This window comes from Felis catus, chromosome D1 (assembly GCF_018350175.1).
Source record: "Felis catus isolate Fca126 chromosome D1, F.catus_Fca126_mat1.0, whole genome shotgun sequence".
Classification (NCBI taxonomy): domain Eukaryota; kingdom Metazoa; phylum Chordata; class Mammalia; order Carnivora; family Felidae; genus Felis; species Felis catus.
This window is the reverse complement of record NC_058377.1, coordinates 56,131,049-56,141,531: the sequence shown is the minus strand read 5'-3', so window position 1 is coordinate 56,141,531 and position 10,483 is coordinate 56,131,049. Positions and strand designations below refer to the sequence as shown.

General features: G+C 58.9%; 1 long non-coding RNA gene across 1 annotated transcript; it reads left to right on the top strand.

Annotated features, from left to right (window-relative positions):
- The first annotated feature begins 425 nt into the window (after nt 1–425).
- LOC123380471 lies at nt 426–9,138 on the top strand. Its single transcript, XR_006586277.1, has 5 exons — nt 426–1,034; nt 4,314–4,461; nt 7,525–7,611; nt 7,939–7,994; nt 8,269–9,138. It is a non-coding gene; the product is annotated as an uncharacterized LOC123380471 (long non-coding RNA).
- The last annotated feature ends 1,345 nt before the right edge of the window (nt 9,139–10,483 follow it).

The following is a 10,483-nucleotide window of genomic DNA, read 5'->3' as shown; positions in this document are numbered from 1 at the left end:
AGAACATGTCAGCTTTCCCTAACCCCTCCATTTCCTGTGTCTGTGAAATGGAGAGAGTAAGAACCCTGCCACCCACTGTCTATAATGCAACAGGGTGAGGGGCTCCTGGGTGGCTCAGTTCGTTAACTGTCCGACTCTTGATTTTGGCTCAGGTCATGATCTCACAGCTCACGAGTTCAAGCCCCATGTCGGGCTCTGTGCTGACAGTGCGGAAACTTCTTGGGATTCTCTGTCTCCCTCTCTCTCAGTCCCTCCCCAGCTCACTCTCTCCCTCTCAAAAATAAATAAATAAACATTAAAAAAAAAGTAAAGGTCCCAGGATGGGATGTGAAAATGATAGGAATGAAAAATGAGATCACAAATAGGCCTACCATCCAAGTATCACTTTTTAGTTAAGGCCTACAGAGGGACAGTGACTGGCCCAAGGTCACATAGGAGTTACAAAAGTCTAGGGTTACAAAGTCAGTTCTTGTGACTCCAGCTCTTCCTTTTTGGTCATTAAGGGCTGAGCAGAGAAAAGTGCCTGGAAATGTTTCTTGGATGAGGATCTAATAGCCATAGCATGGGATCATGGCCTTGAAATCTGGATATGATCCAGAAGGTTGCAGGGGATTTGAGCATTTGGGGAAACCCACTTGTCAACCATGGGAGCCCCACCCTGACATGGTGATGGTGAGAGAGGCCCAAGGATCTGTCCTGTCAAGGGACTGGTGGCAGTGCTGGTCGGAGGCTGTGGGGCAGCTTTGGGAGCACAATGTCAAGGCTCATCCCGGTTGGCAAGGTCCTTCTTGCTGTGCCCACCAATACCTTCTTCCTGACCTCTCCCCAGGGAGTGAATGGCTGGTGTGGCCGCTCTCCGGGTACATTAGGGTCCGGGGCCCCCATGATCAGACATCACAAAGGCCAGGTCTTGTGGCAGCAGGACCTGTGGATGAAGTCAAGCAGGACCCCTCATTGGGGACCAGTAGGCGAGCTGTAACCAGGCTGGCAGCCAGCGTCCCTCCCCCTGGGTGGCCCAGAACTGCCTACAACAGGTATCTAGGGGCTAATTACTTACAAGATGGTGACTTTCTCTGGCTAGGCTTGGGAAGGACAGGGAGGCGGCTGGGACACCGGGCACCTGTCTGCCATCCATCAGGTCTGGGACGTAGATGAGGCGGAACCAGGGCCGCCTCCCCGGCAGCAGAGACCCCTGGCCAGGGAGGTGGAGGGAGCCCGGGCAGTGCCGGTCTCTCCAACCATCCCTGGGGCTTCCCTGAATATCAATCTGTCAAACTAGGGGGATAACAAGGGAGTAAAAGCCACAGACTGGAAACGCCAGCACGTGCCTGTTATTTCAGGTGTGGGAGGGGAGCAGTGGGGGGGGAGGGGGCGGCTGGCCCCTGGGAAGTGAGCTATCCATGGCAATGTGAGCCAGGGGCTGGCCAGCCGGCCCCTCTCCCCTCCAGGGTGGCTCAGGGAGCCAGGCGGAGGCCTTGGGGGCAGCCAGAGGTACCGGGAGCCTGGGCAGGCAGTGCAGCTTCCCGAGGCATGAAGGGCTTCCCCCCAGAGAGGAAGGCACTTAGGGAAAGGGTGCCAGGGTCTAGCAGGACAGCTGTCCTCTGGCGCCCACGCACACTGAGCCTCCGTCACCAGCCCTCGGCTCAGGTGCCGCCATCAGCTGGGCTCCCCCGTGGGAACGCTCCCTGCTTCTCACGCCTCGCACGCTCTCTGGGTCAGTCTTGTGCTGGATGTGGTAGGTTTGGGGCAGGCTGGGGCCTTGCTCATGTTTTCCAAAACCTTTTTAGATCCTCCCTGCCTGGGCTGGATGCCAGGATCAGGAGGGTCTGACCTAGCCCTTGCCTAGAAGGTGCTCCCAGTCTGGGGTCAAAGAGAGCCAAGGATGATCCCATGTGGGCGGTTACCTGCTGGGACTTCTCTTCCGTCCCCAGAGCCCAACAAAGGGCTTGTGAAGGGGACACATGGCCAACTGAGGCAATGCTTGCAAGGAAGGGCCAGAGGGCTGTTTTCCCAAGCTAGGCTGCTGGCAGCGCCTGGGAGAAGGGCTGGTGGGAGAGGAGGAGGGGGAGCCCCAAGTGGTCCAGGCTGTAAGTGGGGGCTTGAAACACAGATTTTCCCAAATCCCTTTCTCAGGGTATCAAGAGGAGGGATAGCCCAGTCTCCAGGACACCTGTCCCCAACCGGGTTCTTAGACACAAAGGGAGGAGAGAGAACCAGGGTCCTAGGGAAATGGAGCCGTAGGCAGAACCAAGGTCCAGGAGAGAGACTAGCAATGAGGTGGGGACCTCAGACTCCAGTGTCCCTTCCTCTCCTGGAGGAGGGGACCTGCACAACGCCAGCCCTCCAGGCCGCCCTGTCCTTGGACAGGTCGGCCCATTGACTCCTTGAACCGGTCGAGGCTGCGTCAATGCAAACCCTCCTACGCAGTAAAACCCAACGGCCATTCACGCTTCACTGCGAAATGGCAGCGGTTGGACGCCCATTATCACCCACATCTTTATATTTTTTGTGGCTTTTTTTTTTTTGAGCAAGAAGGGTGACTTGGAGGTCCAGGGAACCCCAAGGTTACAATCCTAGAGAGAGAGTGGATATTCTGTCAAGGTCAGGTCTGTGGCCTGGGTTCCCAAATGAGGCAGCAAGAGAGACTTTCCCTCAACCCTTGTTAAACTAGGGCACGCTCCTGACCTCCACCCCACCCCACCCTACCGAATCAGCACCCCTGTATTTTAACCGCATCCTGACACTAAGATGTATGTGCCTGAGCACGGTCCAGGCATCACCTCCGCTGAACACGGCCCCTCGGGCTTTTGTGGGCGCCTCACCTGGCGATGGCACGCCCCCCAGCCACAGCAGTGACCGGCAGAACTGAAAGAGGTGCTCACTGCACAGCTCACACGACGGCACTGTTTGAGACCTGGTTTTGGCATCCCTTCGTCTCTTTTATAAACTGGAGGAACAACAAAGGAAGAGGTGGTGGCCCCTGGGGACCCCGAGGAGGGGCTGGGCCGCTGCCTTCCGTGACAGTTCTCCGGAGCTCTGTGAAGGTTTGTTGACCGTGTGCCTGAAGGAAATGATGGAGCCAGACTCCCCGGCAAGTGGGCCCCGTGGGCTCCAGCTGGCAGCTGACCACCCTGACCATGTGAGGGGTGGGGGCCCCCCGAGCCAGCTCCCACCCACCGCGGGTTGGTGTGGTAGGCGCTCAAGAGGAGGCCTGGCTGTGGGTTTCCTTCCCACCAGGCCTCCCCTGGTCGAGTTCACTGTGAAGAGAGGAGGTGAGACGTCCGGCCCGCCCCGGGAACCCCACGGGAGCCCAATTATTTACTGGAAACAGTGAGGGATGAATTCTTGGCGGCTTCGGTCCGTGCAAATCAGAGACACGACCGAGCTCGAGTCTGGTTTTGATCAGTTCCAACTGAACAGACGGCTCGTTAAATCTGAGCTGAAGAGGCCTCCTTTCTGGAACCCTCTCCAGCCCTCCCCCTTCCACCTCAGGGCTGGAAGGCCTCTTGGAGAGCAGTGAATCCAAGCCACCCGTTTTACAGATGGGGAGACGGAGGCCTGGAGAAGCCCCTCCAAGGCCACGGTGGTTGCTGTGGGTCTGGGAGGGCCAAGCCAGGCCAGGTCGGACTGTGGTTCTGGACTCTCCAAGCTGAACAGAGGAGGTCCAGAGTCACCATCCTGGCGTTCCAGGGCCTGCTTCCTCCTTCTACGTTCTAGTATTTTTCCCCGTTCAGTCTGGATGCTTCCACCATGTTTCCCTGGATACATCCTCTCCTTTGTGGTTGATGATGGGGGCGCAGGAGGAGACCCAGACAGACGAGACCTCTGGGCCTCCGTGTCCTCATCTGTAAAATGGGTCATCATGATGTGGGCACCCAGTTCAATGATGAGGGCAAAGCCCCGCCCAGTCTGGTGCCCAGTAGGTACACTTGGCAGAACTAGAACTGCCTCCGGCAGCCTCATCCTTGAGCGCTTCCCAGCCCCACTTTCCTGAGGCCTGGGCCACCAGCTTGGGTGAATGAGGTGACCTGAGCCTGGCCCAGCTGTCAGCCTCATCTTCACGGCCCTTTGATCCACGGCCAGCTCCAGTGGCTGGAGCCTGGGCCGGCAGGCCTCGGACAGTGATAGATGCTCCCGTCTGGCGTCCTGCTGGGAAACACATGTCCGCTCACGCAGGTCCTGGGGCCTCTGTCTGGCATCGGAAGCCCCCGGCCTTGGCCCCCGTGGCTCCCTTGCTCACGCCCAGCCCTTTTGTCACCTTATCTTTCCCAACCACCGCCGGTCTTCGCTCCTACTGTCTCCTCCTCCTGCAGAGCCCTCCAAGCCAGAGTCAAGTTCACAGCTCCGGGTCTAGTTCACAGTGGCTTTCATGTGTGGCCCCTCACGTTATCCCCGTCACAGCCACAATGCGTGAAGCCGGTACTACTGGGATGGCCCCAGTCTTACAGATGAGCCACTAAGGTTAGTGAGGCAGTCAATAGCTGTCATTGATGAGCAGGGATTGCAATCTGGAACTGTCTGCTCACACCCTGGGGGGCTTGGCCAAGAGGATTCTAGAGGCTCAGAAAGTCCTGGAGTAAGGGGGCTGGAAGGAGCCCTGGGGAGGGGATTGCATTTAATCCAAACTTCAAAGGAATTCTCAACTCAGAGGATCACTAACACTCAGAATCTTAGAACAGGGAAATGCCTTGCCTGGAAGGGCTCTTGGGGGTCGCTGAGCCTATCCACCAAACTCCCAGAGCCTGCAACCCCTGACTGAACACCCCCAGGGGCGTTCGCCCTTCCATCTGAGGCAGCCTCTGCCCGTGTGGGACAGCTCTGACTGGAGGGATGTCTTTCCTCCCATGGAGCCGATTGCCCTGTGCCTTCCTGCAGCCTCTTAAGAGTCTGGAGACCAGACAGTGGCCAAAGCCCCCTGGGTCCTCTTCCTCCAGGCAGGGAGCCCCGGGCAGGCATGGGGCACACATCTGGGGCTGAATGGGGAGGGGGGAGGCCCAACTCAGGCCACAAAGGCTGAGCAGGAAGTCCAGCCCCACCTGCCACTGATGTGTGGCCCCCACTAAGTCCCCGCCCCTCTCTGAGCCCGGTTTCTCCATCTGGAAATGGGAGGGGGCAGCCGGGGGGCTGACAGGCTCCTGGCACAGTCCACGAGGCCACCGTGAGGAGCTGCGGGAACCCCAGGCGACCTTTGGCTGCCCTCATCTCCCCGGGGGTCCCTGCACCAACGGCTCCTTCCAAGCCCTGATTAACAGCTGGGGCGCACCTGGTGGGCAGATGTCAGCTCCTCGTCACCCCCGCTGGTTCCCGTGTGCGCGTGCATCCGAGTTTGCATCTGCGGGCGTGTTTGCAGCTGCGTGTGCATATGCATGTGGGTGTGTGCGCACACGTGTGTGAGGTTGCACCGAAGAGTGAGGGGAGTACCGAAAGGGGGTCTAGGGATGGGACTGGCTCTGCTGGGGCTTCAACAGTGGGACCCTGGGAAGGCCCCACCCTACCCGCACCAGGCCCCCAGAGCCCTGGGCAGTGCACCGCAGAGCAGGACCTCAGCCCGAGGCACCTTCTCTCTTGGCACAGGGCTTGGCCTGCAGAGAGCCTGTCCTCCTCAGAGAGGTTGACTCATGGGGACGCTGAGTCTGTCTCAGGAGGATGCAGGAGTGAGGGGCACTTGCTTAGAGCAAGGCGAGCCTGCTGTCAGTGTTAGGCGAGGGTGTAGCCAGGTACTGGCCCTCAGCCCGCACTCTACCTCCCAGGGTCTCGTTCAGGGTTCAGAGAGAGAAGCATCGGCTCCGCCAGGAGTTAGTAAACACTCTTTCTATGACCCTGGGAGGTGGAGATTAAAATCCCCGTTCGACAGAAGAAAACAGCAATCAGAGAACCCAGCCAAGGTCTCCTAAGAGGGGCCGGCTCCTAAACCAGCACTTGTCCTACATGGGACCTGGGGCCAGGAGTCCACCTGGGCCTGGATGGCTGGATGACTGGGTGGCTGAGAGTGAGGGAAGGGCACAGGCGGGGCCCTGCTGCCCTGCACACCGGTGTCCCCATCTCTGGGCGAAGCCTGACATCTCCTAGCAGACTCCAGCTGGGAGGAGGTCAGGCCGCGGGAGGGGATCTGGGAACAATTTGGTAATTAGGCAAGAGGCCTTGACAGGCAGCCTCTGTGGGGTCTATTAGGGTGCCCTGGGGAGGCCCGCAGTGAGGCTGGCCACCCGCCAACCCCCACCCTCACAGGTCCCCCACCGCCCTCTTGCCCACACCCTGCCATTACCCAACAGTCCCCTGCTCTGCCCCTTGCTAAGCGAGGCTGGCGGCTGGAAGAACCGAAGCTGTAGAAAAAAGCTGAGGACCCACCGTTAGGACAGGAGCGGCCACGAGGAGCAGACACATGTTGAGGGTCAGCTCTCACTGCCCTCCCCTCTGGAAGGGAAGGGGATTCAAATAGGGGACCGGCAGACATCACCCCCACTTTCCTGGAACTCTTGAAACCTGGGAGGGCCCAGATTGGGCCTAGGGGACCCACCTGGGCCTCACCTTCCCGAGTCCTGACAGGCAACCTATCACCCATCTCTGGCCTCTGGCATCCCGACTCCCCCGTTCCCTCGAGCAGCCCTGTCCCTCGCTGCTACTGCCATTTATCCCCATCAGAAAGGAAAAGAGAAGCACAGGCTATGGCGGTTCTCCCCTCCCAGCATCCAGGGAGGGCCCCTCCTGGGGTGTGGGGGGGGGCCGTGCCGGGTGGCTGGCAGTGGCCATCAGGATTCAGCAGGGGCTCCCGCAGAGCTACCCTGTGGGGCTTGCCACTGGAGCTACAGCTGTGGGACATCTAGGAGTGGTGTGCCCCCCGAGTGCTCATGCTCCCAGAACGCCCCGTGTGTCTTTTTTTTTTATTTAAAAAAAATTTTTTTTAACGTTTATTTTTGAGACAGAGAGAGACAGAGCATGAATGGGGGGGGGGGGGTCAGAGAGAGAAGGAGACACAGAATCCGAAACAGGCTCCGCGCTCTGAGCCGTCAGCACAGAGCCCGATGCGGGGCTCGAACTCACGGACGGCAAGATCATGACCTGAGCCGCAGTCGGACGCTCAACCTACTGAGCCACCCGGGCGCCCCGCCCCGTGTGTCTTAACAAGACTAGCATCCAGGGGCGCCCGGGTGGCTCAATTAGGCATCTGACTTCGACTCTGGTCACGCATGATCTTGTGGTCCACGAGTTCGAGCCCCGCGTTGGGCTCTGTGCTGACAGCTCGGAGCCTGGAGCCCGCTTCGGATCCTGTGTCTCCCTCTCTCTCTTTCTGCCCCTCCCCGACTCACGCTCTGTCTCCCTCTCCCTCTCAAAACTAAACCTTAAAACAATTTTTAAAAAATATAAAAAAGACTCGCATCGAGTGTCCCTCTGTGAGCTGAGGCTCACGTTGCGCAATGGGGGGCAGGGCCGGACGTCAGCCAACCCCTCTGACTCCAGACCCTGCGATTTCCCACCCCCTTGGTGCCCCACCTCTTCACACCTTCTGGGATGACCCGCGCCCAGTGACGTCAACCCGGAAACGAGGTGTGGCACAGATGGGTACTTAAGGACAAGCGATGGGAGCAGAGAACTTGACGTAGACTCTGCAGGGTGAGTGGACTCTGACCGTGGGTGGTGGAAGGAAGGGCCTGCCTGGCGGAGGGGTGCGCCCAAACGGAGGTGTGATGGGTTCTGAGTCCAAGGGAAGTGTGGAGAATGAGGGGGTGGCACATGGCAGGGGTGGTGGGAAAGGTCAGCCAGGCCCGCTGGCAAGGCCCTGAGTGCGGGCTGAGGTGGGTCTTGCTTGGAGACCAACCCCTCCTCGAGGGCAGGGTGTCTTGTTCCCGGTGCGACCTCAGTACAGCTCAGAGCCCCACACAGGACGGGTGCTCCCCGAATCCCCAAGGTATGTCCAGACGAGGGCCATTTCTCCTCTAGGGGTCTCCGGGAAGCCATGAGGTCTTCTTCAAAGGGTCCCCCCCGCCCACTTCCAGGTAAAAAGCATTTGATAATCCCTGTGCTGGTGACTCACCAGTGTGGGGAGTGCGGGGGAGGGCAGTGGGGTTGAGGAGGGTCTTTTTTCTCTCTCTGCCCGCCTCTGCTCCTGTGCCAACTCCAAAACAATCCCGGACACCTCTGAGGGAGCTTTCAGCAACCCCCCCCCCCCCCCCCCCCCCCCCGGCAGGGAGGCGTGACCTTGGGAGGCGGAGGCCCCCTGCTGTGAGGGCAGGCCACACTCTCCAGCGGATGGGCCGGGGTCTCACCCAGGTCTTCGGGCAGCAGGACTCGAGTGTTTCCAACCTTTCATCTGGTAGCCAGATCCTCTAGCCGTGTGGGGTCCACCCTTCCTCCCGAACCCCGCTCCTGGCCCAGGGCAAATTCAACTCCCCTGGTGTAGTGGGCTCGGCATTCGGAGCCCTGGGCTGGGCAGCTAGCATCCGGAGCCAAGAACCACAGGCTCAGCTGGAGCGCGGCGGCCTGGGAAGCGCTCACCCACGGAGGTGATGTGGAATCCGTCCTGCCCCCCTCGTCGGGTGTCAGAGTGATTTATGGGCAGATGCTGAGAGGAGAGACTGGGGAAAAATAAGCAGTCTCAGGTCAGAGTCCTCCCCAGTCCTCACTAGCTTCCACCCTGCCACAGATTCGGGACGGGGGAAAGGGCCTCAGGGCTGTGTGTCCTCTAGCAGGTCCCTTGTCTCTCTGGGCCTCTGCGGCCGTTCCAGTGGGTCTGAAAACCCACCTCAAATGACAGAATTGCCAGAAGGATCAAGGGAGAAGTTGCACATCGAGCACCCAGCTCAGAGCCCGGCACCGGGCACAGCACAGGTCACCTTGCGCCTTTGCTCCTAAGCCTGTGGTGGCACCCTTGCTCCTGGCCGGCTCCTGCCCTGTAGGCGCTTCTGCCCCCTTCTGTCCCTCCAGTCCTCCAGCCCCTCCCCCAGGAGGCCCCTGCCTGCAACAGCCCCACTTATGTTGTCGGGCCTTCTGGACAACCTAAATAAAACAATCCTTCCCCTCTACCCGCTGCCCCTCCTGGCCCATAGTCTCTGTCCTCTTCAGGCTGTCGTATTAACTTTTTCCTTAATATTTGTCACCACTGGACAAAATTTAAAAAAAAAAAAAAAAAAAAGGAAAGAAGTCCAAGTTTTATTTGTTTATTGTCATTCTCCCCAGCTAGAATGTCAGTTCCAAGAGGGCAGATTTTGTCTCTTGTTTACTGGGGAATTCCTAGGACAGTGCCTGGAACAAAGCAGATGTGTGTGGGTGGGAAGGGGGGAGGGAGGGAGGGCAATAGGACTCTGGGAAAGGGAAGGTGTGGGTTGGTGAAGCCAGGGAAAATCCTTGGGGAAGGAGCACCGAGTTGGGCCTTGAGTGAGAGTTTGGCATTGGACAGGTTGTAGAGGAAGTCACCGCAGTCTGGGGTACAGCCAAATGCCTGAGGGTAGACCTGGACATGAACACGAACATGAACATGAACTTGGGAAAGCAAGGGAGCCAGATGCCGGAGAAGAGGTAAGGGCAGGTGGGGAGAAGGGATGGGGCAGGCAGGGTTGAAAAATAATGGTAATTCTGGGGCGCCTGGGTGGCTCAGTCAGTCGAGCGTCTGACACCTGATTTTGGCTCGACTTAGGATCCCAGGATCATGGGATCCATCCCTGCATCGGGCTCTAGGCTAAATATGGAGCCTGCTTGAGATTCTCTTTCTCTCTCCCTCTGCCCCTTTCCTCCACCCCCACTCTCTCTCTTAAGATTAAAAAGAAAGAAAAATAACGGTAATTTTAATAACGGTACAGAGATGAGAAGACAATGGCCAAGGTCACCCAGCTAGTAAGGGATGCAACTAAAAACCATCTGACTTGGGAGCTTACGCTTAGGGAGGGGTAACCAGGGTGGGCACGCAGGGCCGAGGCCGGGAGTCAGGAGGGTGGGTGGTATGCGGCAATCCGGAGCAGGGAGAAAGGCATTTGTGCAGGCGGCCTCCACGGGTCAACTTCCTGCTCACGGGCAGCGGCCGCAGCTCCAAGGGGCCTCACTCCAGGAATCCCAGGCAGGGAAGCTTCAAGCTTGAATGGAGCAAGGGCTCCCAGACCCCTCAGACCACACCAGGGAGACAGGACCTCCTGCTAGACAGAGCCGGAAGGACCTCCTCTATGCCCAGCGCCCCGACACAGAGCAGATGGAAGGAAAGATGTGCTCGGGGAGAAGGCTGACATTTGCTGGGTGCCTGCAGTGTGTCGGGCTGTGTAAACAGGAGCAGAGAGGAGCTTGGCCAATGCTAAGGATTCCCACCAGGTTGACCTGGCCCCAGTGAGCTCAGAGAGGCTCGTGGGGAGCTGGCTCCCCCACCTGGGGGGAGGGGGGAAAGCTCCCGTCCTCCCAGTCAGCCCGGTGAGGGTTGGCTTGAACCCTCAGTGGATTCAGCTGGCGGCCAGGGCCTGTTTCCCCACCCTCACTTGCCCATTCTGTAAAATGGGCCATGGGA